At 38.8% G+C, this 10,555-nt stretch overlaps 1 long non-coding RNA gene across 1 annotated transcript; it reads left to right on the forward strand.

The window, feature by feature from the left end:
• Positions 1-1,700: 1,700 nt before the first annotated feature.
• On the forward strand, positions 1,701-4,539 carry LOC104909530. The gene is made up of 4 exons (XR_792385.2): positions 1,701-1,805; positions 2,133-2,414; positions 2,924-3,019; positions 4,062-4,539. It is a non-coding gene; the product is annotated as an uncharacterized LOC104909530 (long non-coding RNA).
• Positions 4,540-10,555: the final 6,016 nt, after the last annotated feature.

Below are 10,555 nucleotides of genomic sequence, written 5' to 3' on the forward strand. Positions count from 1 at the left end.
TGGATGGAATCCTGGGCAGCCTGATCTAGTGGTTGGCAACCCTTTCCATGACAGGGGAGTTGGAACTAGGTGGTGCCCTCCAATCTAAGCCATTTTATGATATGAAAGATGCTAACATCGTAATTTTTGGTATATCTTACTCCCATTTCCCTTTGATCTTGCAGTAAAATTATAGAGGTCCTTCTCTTTTGGTGGAAAGTGAGAAGGTGGCCTTCCTGGGTCCAAACGCAGCCAGAAAACATACAGCAGCATGCTGATACAATGTTATCAGCTGCCCCATCAATTAGGTCATAGGCTTTTACCACAAGCTCTATGGGCTAATATTTGCTGTGGTTTGAAATGCAGCTTTTGGGAAGTTGTCATTGATAAGTTTGTCACTGGCAGTGCTGTCTTCTTGTGGCTGTTACTAAGGCCAACATGAGCATGGAAGAGGTGGGGCCAACCATAATTATTCCTTTCCAGGAGGTAATGCTTTTAATGCTGCTTGGAAGGTTGTTTTGCAACACTACTGATGTTGATGATTGTGCTGCCTGTCTTGCCTGTGCTAGGTCATGTAATTGGGCTAGATACGTTCTTCCCTTAGCAGTTCAGAGGCTTCTTTGTTGCAAGAGAGAGTTCTTGGTGCCTGAAACATGAACCACGTTATTTGTATGCTCCTTTATACCTCTATCCTTGGTATGAATTGCGTGTGTGTTCTGTCTTGTTTTAGTTTTCTTCCTTCACTGGTGGTATCAGGATGTTCAGGACATTTAAATGAAATCAAATGTTACCATTTTTTTTCAGCAACAGAGCCTAGTCTTTCTGCAGATTTTGCTAATGTCACTTTCTCTTGCTGATTGCTGTTGAGGCTTCTGACCAGCTGCTGATAGACACAAATCTCTACATGATTTGTTACAATGGCTGGAATTGATTCAGAGCAGAAATATGTTTCAAGAATTGTTGTTTCCCCTTGTTCATAGTGAAGTGTGTAGTGCTTCAAATGTCCAAGGGCACGTATGGCTGCTAACCAAACAACATCCTGTTCAGATCCATCCTCCTACCTATTGATCACAAATCCTGTGGCTGCTACTACTGTGGTATGTTTCCTCCCTGCTCCACCCACTCGAGGCTGCTGCTGGTGGTCTGCAGCTCCATATTTCCTTCTTCAAAGACCAAAATGTCCATGTTGCAGATGGTGTTCATAATAAGAATTGTGTCTCCAACAGTGCTAATGGCTGTGGGCTTCCTTTCATCCATCACAAATGTTTGAAACCATCTTCTAGCACCAACCACCCCTTTTTCAGTCAGCATAGTGGGGCAGTTTTGTCTTGTGTCAAGAGTACCAGCAGGGATGATGAAACAGTCTTAATTACAGTACCCAATGTATTCCCCATTTCCACTCCTTCACTGCTAGAGGTGGAATGAGATAGCAGCTATGAAGAAAAATCTTAAATTCTAGTTGTAGAAGTAGCCCATTGATCTTGTTGATTCATCTAATGTGAACTCAGAAATATCTTCCAAACTTTTGCTTGAAAATTAAATGCATTTTTAGGCTCTTAATGTGATACGAAGAAAACCTGATAATGAATGGAAACTTTCCAGTGCAGCCTCTTTCAATTAAAGGTCACATCTTGATTTAGGAACTTTTTTTTTAAAACTGTTCTTATGTTTCTCTGACCTATTCAGTCTCTATCAAACATGTTCTCTCTTTTTCCAGCGTGCAAAAGCAATACTTGGAATGCTGGGGAAAGTTGCTGGCCGTTTTAGAAACAATAGAAGATTTTGAAAGACCAGAAGTCCTGTGATAAAGAGGGCCAGAACAGTCAGTAAGTCACTGAGTACTCCAACTAAATCAGTAAATGTGCCATTCCTCTGTGCTGGGTCTGACTCTGTGCACAGCACTTACTACATGGCTTTCCTCTGGGCAATGTTTTCAGCCTCTGAGCTGTTATGGGAAAACATGAGATAGTTATTGGAGTGGTCCTGTAGAAAAAAGTAGGCCAGGAGTCAGCTGACAAATACCTTATTTTAGTCTTTCCTCTGCTCGGCTGTATGTTCGTGTGGATCATTTTCTGCCTGCTCTTACCCATATCTCCTGAATTCCCTGTCTGCTTATAGAGCCTCTGATCTACTTTCTGTTTTACTTTTTTTAGCTGCTGTGCTGGACTCAGCTGACCAGACATAATATGCAGCCTTTCAGATGATACTAAAATGATATCACAGAAATAACAAGAAAAACCTGAGAGTACAATTGCCAAAGCATACCGGCTACTGAGGAAGAGCACAAGTTACTACCTCTGGAATTGAAACAAACAAACAAACAAAAAACAATAACAAAAAAGTACTACTCTTCATTTCCTGATTTTAACGGTATGATGTCCCAGGTTCAGATTTCATGCAAATACTATTGGAGAGGAAAACTTTTTGAAAATTAGGTAAGATAAATTCTCTTTGACTATTTCTGTAAGCTTGTCAGGTCTCAGCCATAACAGGAGTTAGATTTTTAAATCTACTCTACTCACAAAAATATCTCCTTTATGTTGTTCATTCTGGGCAGTTCAGTGCATTAAGTGTGTACTTTCTTCAATTCTTTTCTTTTTCACTTGGAAAACAGATTTTAAATGAAAAAGTGTCTTTTGAATTTGATGGCAGAAGGCAACCTTTGTTTGAAACAATTGCAAATTAAGAAAGAATGTGCTGTCTGTTTTTAATTGGAAAGTATTTTCATGAAAAATAGTGGTTTTCAGTATTCCTTGGTTATTCTACAGCTTAATACAATCAGAAAATGTTTTGGTCAAAGTAATTTTTACCATCAGTTGAATTATGTCTCCTTGGAGAAAAATGGGAGGAGAAATAATATACAGAAAAAAAGTCTACCAATGCAACAGTGGTTTAAAGCAAAGTTTTTGGAGGCATTCAGAACTATCTCTTTCCTTGTTTGAAGGCTGCGTTACACTCTTTGCAATCCAGAATGTCATTTCCCAATAAGTGGGAGGTGAGGAAGGGTATGGATTGAGCCACAGAAGGCATGGAAATACGTGTAAGTATGTATGTATGCCTGTTTAGCTGTCACTGCAGTCCTTCCCTTCACCTGGCCTTCAAAACCCTTGCTGTCTTTCTCCATGAACTTCTATTTTTGCTGTTTTGACCTTAGCTCCAGTGTAGAAAGCTTAAACCTACAGACCAAAATACCAGGCAGTGTAAAGCTAAACAGTTTCTTAAATAGGATTTGAACCAGATCTCTCTTAGGGAGAAAGATGTGGTATTAAACTGCTGTCCTCCTGCAGAGGCTTTAGTAGCGCTGTGAATTTCTATGCTTCGGAGTACCAGTCTTCATGGGATTTCAGACTCATCTGTTACAAAAGGCAAATGACCCCAGTTTGAACTTCCTCCAAGTCTTCCCCTTATTGCTCGAAAACCTTTTTTCTAGCCAACTGAGCAACAGTTCAGTTCCACCCCTTCTCCCTCATACACCACTTCAGTTTCTGACAGCTTTCCTATGTACTTTGTCTAATGTACACTGCATCTAATGTCTTGAACTGAGTCTGGTTACTCATGGCATTTCATGGCAGGAGGGATTCTTGACTGGTGTGTGAATAGTTGCCCAAGTTTTCTGCTTCTGAAGAAGGGATACTGTAAGTGCGGCTTCATCATTAGCAAGGATTTCACAGCAAAGATATGAAGTTTTCCGAGCCAGATGGCAAGGACTGCTTGTCTCTGAAAAGTTTGCCTAAAAGAGAGAATAGAGAGGAGGTTCTCTAGTAACTTTCTTCCATATAAAGATTTTAAGATTTAATAGAAGAAGCAATGCTATTTCTCAGTTTGCTCCTGCATCTTATTGTGGGCACTGACTCCTGCTCTAGATTTCTAATGATTTCTGTGGTCCTGAAAGTCCTCCATTCTTGCTCCTTCAATCACTCGCTACTCTTGGTTTATTCTTCTTTTATATTTTACAAAAGAGTGGCTAGACTTTAATAGTTTCATACTCCTGTTTGCTTCACTACCTCCCCTAAAGTGTAGTGCCAAAACATCTCCTTTTCCCAAATGAGTACCTATGGCTTTTTCGCTCTTTCTATCTTCAGGAAACACCTAAAAGAGACACCTAGTCAAAACCCTTTCCATCAGCATCAAACACCATCAGCTCTACTGGAAACAGACATTGTCTGAAGGAGTTAGAGTGACACGGGATGGAAGCCTGTTCTGTTCTTTATTTTATAAAGTCTTACAAAACCTCTGATAACTGAAATGGGGAATCTCTGCAAGTCCATTGTGAAACTGCATAAATTTAGAACTTAACGAGTTGTAATTAGTGGCATTGTAATGATCTCCGTATGTTAGTAAGTTGTTTAGTAAGAAATGCAGTTGTTTGCCGTTCTGCGCTGTACTATGACAAATTAAAATTCAAACCATACAAGCGTCTGTCTTTCGTAGATCTCTCATACGTTTGTCAAGAATGTACTAATATAAAAAGATGTGCAAAGCAGGATGCACAGAACTGTTCTATCTTGTTTCCATGTTGCCTCTTTGTATGCGAGAGAATCAAGTACATGCATGCCTGGTTCTGTGTTGCAGGAGATTCAGAGACCTTCTCGAGGCTTAGATAAAGCAGCACTCAGACTATAGATTACCTTCTATATTGCAGTACATCCTGAACTTACAAAATAACCACCTTCCACGGAGAGTAGTATTGTCTAATAGATTTGGTTGTCATGCTTGAAGGTGGTGTATAAATGACAAACAGACCTATGTTTGTATAATCTTCATTACTTTTAACACAGCTCAATATAATTTCACAAAATGTTTCATTTATTTTTATTTCAAAGATTGTGACAGTTAGGATTTTGAAGTACAAGCTGCCATCTGCAATCAATTTATGATCTTTCCCTAGTGCAATCGTGGAAAAAAAAAAAAAAAAGGGAAAAAAAGAAAGAATTATTTGGAGTAAAAAGCATTGAAAAACAAGTAGAGTGGAGTAATAGCACATCTGTTTTCGTAAGAAATCATGGAATCTGGACTTTTTTCAGTGTGGTATTTTACTACCACATGGCTTTAATCCTACATCTGGGCCTGTTGTTTTATGAAATATTTCCCACAGATGATGTCAATTATAATTTTTGTCCCGCTCGTCAATTTACGGACTTTTGGAATAAGACAAAATGAAACAACCAGAAAAAGAACAACTTATGTGGTCTACCCTCTGACAAAATTATAGCTGTGTGATACACTTCTAAAATCAATAACTCTGTTAATGATTAGCAGAAAACATTGCTTAGTTTATGAGCAGAGATGTGGCCCGCACTTGCCAGATGCTTGGCTCTGAGTTGCATTCTTGTTTGCTGTGTATTTACCAGCAGATGTTCAGCAGTTTATTTAATACCTCTTGCATGGGCCAGTAGTAGGTCTAAGTCTGTGCGACATTTATAAGCCATCTGCCAGCAATACAGGTGGAATGCTTTTATGATTTTTCTCTTCTCTCCATCTCTCTCTCTCTCTTTTTCCAGTGGTGATCTGTCAGTGAAATTATAGATAAGTCTTTATGGATTTATACAACTATTAGGAAATAGTGCTCTTATCTTTATAGGAATTCTCTAAAATGTGTATTTCAGCAGATGTCTTTTCAACTGTTCTTTAATTACTGTTTTACACTTCTTAATTTGCAGTATTATATGAATGACCTAATGAAACTCTTTTCTTTAGAGAGACATTCCAGCTGTTTTTAAGTGTAGACCCTGATTTAAGTATGAATGACTTTTCTCATTGGAGTTAAATCTTTTTTTTTTTTTTCAGTTGGTCTTTGAAAGAGGGACCTGGGCAAAGTAAAGATCCAGCTTGTGTTCCTGGCTTTCCCAGAGTTGAGGAGTATTTGAGTTTAGGGTTTATAGTGAACTAGACTTAAATTGTTTCAATGCACGGTCATGCAAAAATTCCAGTGCTGGTTTTAGTTGGAAATGCTCATGGGGTCTGATCCAAAGCCCATTGAAGTGAAAGGATCTTGTTGACCTCAGTGGTCTTTGGATTGGGTCCATGGAAAAGTGTTTGTATGAAAAGAATGCATTTATTGTGGCCCCAGTTCAGCAAGGTATTTGAATATGCACATAGTGTTTCAACATGTGTATGGTCCTGTTGATATACACACGTGTTTATTATTATGCAAAGACTTGCATATCACCTTGAACTGGGGCCCTCAAGAGCCTCCACCTGTCCAAGCTGAGTGAGGATTTATTCCTTAGTAGGAAGAGAAGTTTGGCCCCAGGCTCTGTTGAGCTTGAGAAACCTGCTCTATAGAAGGGAAATCCATGCAAAAAAGTGTTGTTTTCCTGGCTCAAGGCAATCCTGACTGGGTCTCCAGAAGCATAGTTGAAGTAAGTAATAAGATATTATCCTGTTCTTAATAGTGTATTGAACTAGACTGTACTTCGAGAAATTGATCCCAAGAGAGACAGTCAAGTGATCACAATCAAGCAAGGCAGTCCCTGGTGCATGATAAACTGCAGATTTGTAAAATATCTGAAGCTAAAGATACCAATAAATTGCAGAACCACATCACAAGTTGCATTAGCAGATGAATTTGATTTCTGTGTTGTGTATTAAGATCATTTGGATATATATATTCTCTTCCTGATTGCTTGCCACAGTATCCAAAACTGATGCATAAGGAACTGCTTTGTCAGTGAATAAAGCCAACCAAGAAAAAAAATTGCTCTTTTAAAGGAAGAAATCATATGTAGTTGCAGTACATAAGGACAAAAAGTAGACATAAACATTCAGAAGTATACAGTACATTGGAACAGCTATTGATACTGTCAGTATCTATTGAATATTCTGGCTGCAGACATTGTTGAATTTTTTTATTTGAACTTGTTCCTTTCTTTGTCTTTACCCACTTTGTGCCACCCAGTCAACTCCAAGTCAGTCTAAAAAGAAAAACTTCAATCTCCAATGAATACTTTATCAAAAAAGGAAATCACCTGGTGAAGGTGGGGAAGTATGATCTACTGAAATATTTATATATATATATATATATATAATTTTTTAATTACAGATATCATCTATGTCACTCATCACTTAGTTGTATTTTCCTATAGAGGAAGATACAAACTTGATGAATCTTTCAATCTCTAATCTCAGTTCAGTCCTTCCTCATCTCCACGTGAGACCTTTGAAGGTGTATTAGACTGTACACCAGAAGTACTTTTGCCTAGTAGTGCTTCTTCATGAGGAAGATTTCAGTAAAATTTTCAATGACAGCCTCTAAAATGAATCTAAGACTGCTTTTAGACTTCAATTTCTTTAGCTGTCACAGTTGAAGGAAGGTGCTTTGAACGAAGAGTAGATGCTTACATGTGAAAAGACAATGAGATGGTTCCAGTTTGCTGACATGTGGCATCTGAGCTAATGGCTGGTCAAAATTAGATTTCTTCAGCCTGGAGTGAAGGTGAAATTTCATAAAAATGATGTAACCAAGCCCTGGTACAAGTTAAGGGGGGAAATATTGTTTCATCAGTACTTAAGATCCTCAGAGAAAATTAGGGACTTGATTTTCTACAGACAAGACATCTCCAAAGGCACTTAACACCAAAGGTATTAGAGAGGCTGAGCGGAAGCTTGTGGACTCAGCAAGGGCTCATCAGAGTGTAGCCCTTCTGGAAAAGCAAGCAGATGATAAACCCCCCAGCATCCAAAACAGATCTAAGTATCTCCATGCAGGTAATAGAAGCAAACCCTACATGCCTATATAAAGGATACCAGTGCTTTAATCCAACTACAGAGAGAAATTATCTGGTATGTTAGTATTCATTCCCTTCTTAGGGAGAACTGTACTGGTCTCAGTGTATTCCTAGCCCTGTCAAAATGCAAAACTGTAACCAAATCTCATGTTTCAGGGCTTCAGCCTGCAGGACTTGGGAAAGATTTATGGTTTGCTTTCCTCTGAGGCACCAGATTTTTCACAGCTGGAGACATGACACTGGAGGTAGGCCAGTGCTTGGACGTGGTACGTAAAATCCTCTTTTTGCAGATGACTGGCTGGTCAAACTGATTTGATTACCAGATATGGGGGAAAAAAATACCAAGTGATGCCAAAGAAATGATGCAGAGCCATCATACGGCATTCTGATTAGAAGGGCAAAGCACTGAAGACTCTGTGGTATGCATCCTTAAAGGAGTTACCTAAGCCTACTACAACCTACTCAATTGTAGTCAGGGCTTCAGGAGTAAATGCTCAAATTCATCTCAGCCATGGGTTCCCTAAGATGTCTCCTCGGCCTATCACCTCTATCCCTAGGAAGAGGTCCGGGCTGGACTTCACTTGCAAGTCTCCATGTGAAGTTTCCAGCACTAACACTCACAGTTCACAGTGTAGGCATGCTTTGCTCTCTGAAAGCCCTTGGGGCTTTTGGATCTCCAAGGTTATACTGGCTTGCTCTCCTTCTGCTCTGTAAATGCTCTGTTTCTCTCCTTTGTCTGGGAAGCAAACCTATTTGAGCTTGCTTTGCAGTTAGGTATTCTTCCTCTACATCTGAAAGCTCCCTTAAGGATCAGAAGAAGCTCTGGGTTCTAGTAGCAACATTGTGTGCTGCATAAAGCAAGACTAGTACCTATTTAAGTTGGAAAGCTTTCTTTTCACTAATACTCAAGGCATTGCACTTGATGCCTTTGTGAGATGCCAATGACAAGGCCAAATTTCATGGCCTTCCTTTGGTGTGACTCTGACTCAGTTGCTGACAAAGTCTGAAGAAAATAGAAACAGTAGAAAAAAATGTATAAATTGAGGTAGTCAGTGCTGACTTCAGTACCTGGATGTTCCTTCCAAAACTATGGAGAAGGAGAACCCACATCTTCTAGAATGCTTTGGAAGTCTTGTTACTATATCTAACTGCACTCAGACTTTATGGAAAACTGGAATAATGCTCAGCAGCAGGATCTTTTCAAGCGATTGAAAGAAAATAGCTGTCTTGAGACTGCCTGTAGAAAAAAAATCACGAGTTTTCAATTAAGTTTACCTTGAAAAAATGCTTACTTTTCAAGGAAACTTTTTTTTCTTGTAACCTGTTTCTTGAAATCCAAAATGTTTCCGTCTGGTGTGGTGATTTGTTGGTGTCCTGCAGAGTCGGATTCCCTTTCATTTATCTAGTGTATGTCCACCATCAGGAATTAGGAAATACAACTTTGATGATGCAGCAGCTCTGTCTGAAAAAGGGGAAATCAGCTGTATCATGGGGCATAAAGGGAAATGAGAGTATAAGATTTGGAATTCTGTATCCCAGGGCACCATGCAGCAGCATTTCCTAATGGAAATATTTTGGTTTTTGGTTGAAATATTTTGGTATTTGAGTTTCAGCCAAAACCTTGAAATTTTTCTTTGAAAAATCAAGTTGAAAACTATTTATTATTTTCATTGAAGTTTTGCCCAGGAAAAATAAAACTTTCCAACCATCTTTGCTGAAGATCACAGAAATCAGTCTCTCCTTTTTTTGACCATTTAATCAGCTGTTGGAGAATTGAGATGTATGCTACAGGCAAGGAAAAACTTTAAAAGGCGGTGCATCATAAACCAAAGAGGTTTGTTTGTTTGTTTGTTTGTTTCTTAGAGCAGTGCTTGAGCTGTGTCAATGAAACATATATATGAAAACAAAGCATCAAATGCGGTTTCTAAATATGAAATTTGCATCATCACTTATGAAGGTTTGCTCCTTCTGTTTTGCATATGCTACTGTCTGCACGTAGTCTGTGTCAAAATACACTTCAGCATAACTTACTTACTGAAAATGCTTATGAAAATGTGGACTGTCTCATCTAGAGTACTTCCTGAATTTCTCTTAACTCTTTGTTTTACCAACGAGGAGTGAAGAGAACAGAGTTTGAAGCTCTCAGCTTGCAGATTCTTGCAATTTTTACATTATCTTGTGAACATACCCAGCCATTTGTAATACCAGCAGATCAGCATAGGTAGTGATTTTCTGTGTTCTTTGTGTGTGCATTCTTTGTACATTTGAGTATCAGTCAAAATGTACATTAGATACAGAGAAGCCTAAAATATGAACATCTCTCCCTGTTCACTATGAGTCAGTTTGCTACTAATTCAAGGGTTCTTAGCAGAGTTAAGTGTAAGACACTCATACAAGCCTTGATATAGCCTACAGAAAACATGATATTGACTTGCCTAGTTTACCTTCTGCTCTACATTTAAGAGTGAGCCAAAAGGGCAACAACTCTGCGTATATGCACTGCTCTGGTGTGTTGTTTTGTGTGCACTTCACTTTCAAATAGCCTGCGCTTCTCTAAGTGTAAAGTTTCTTGTTGAGTTTCTGTTGTCAAGAGATGTAAGCAGTTGCAGTTGAAGAGAGGGTTCTTTAAGGGAAAAGCTTTAGAAATCACTTATCTTTGTGGAGAAGTTATGAGTTATGAGAAATGTAACTGTGTTACTTGTACAGCTGCTGGTACTTCGTGCACAAACTCGTTCCACACTAAGTCTTTTTCCACTTAAGGCTTGTACCCAGCATACAAGGAAGAACACTAATGTTTCAAAACTTTGATGGTGTGTTGTGTTCATGCCATTGATAATTATGGGCTATTT

This window comes from Meleagris gallopavo, chromosome 2 (assembly GCF_000146605.3).
Source record: "Meleagris gallopavo isolate NT-WF06-2002-E0010 breed Aviagen turkey brand Nicholas breeding stock chromosome 2, Turkey_5.1, whole genome shotgun sequence".
Classification (NCBI taxonomy): domain Eukaryota; kingdom Metazoa; phylum Chordata; class Aves; order Galliformes; family Phasianidae; genus Meleagris; species Meleagris gallopavo.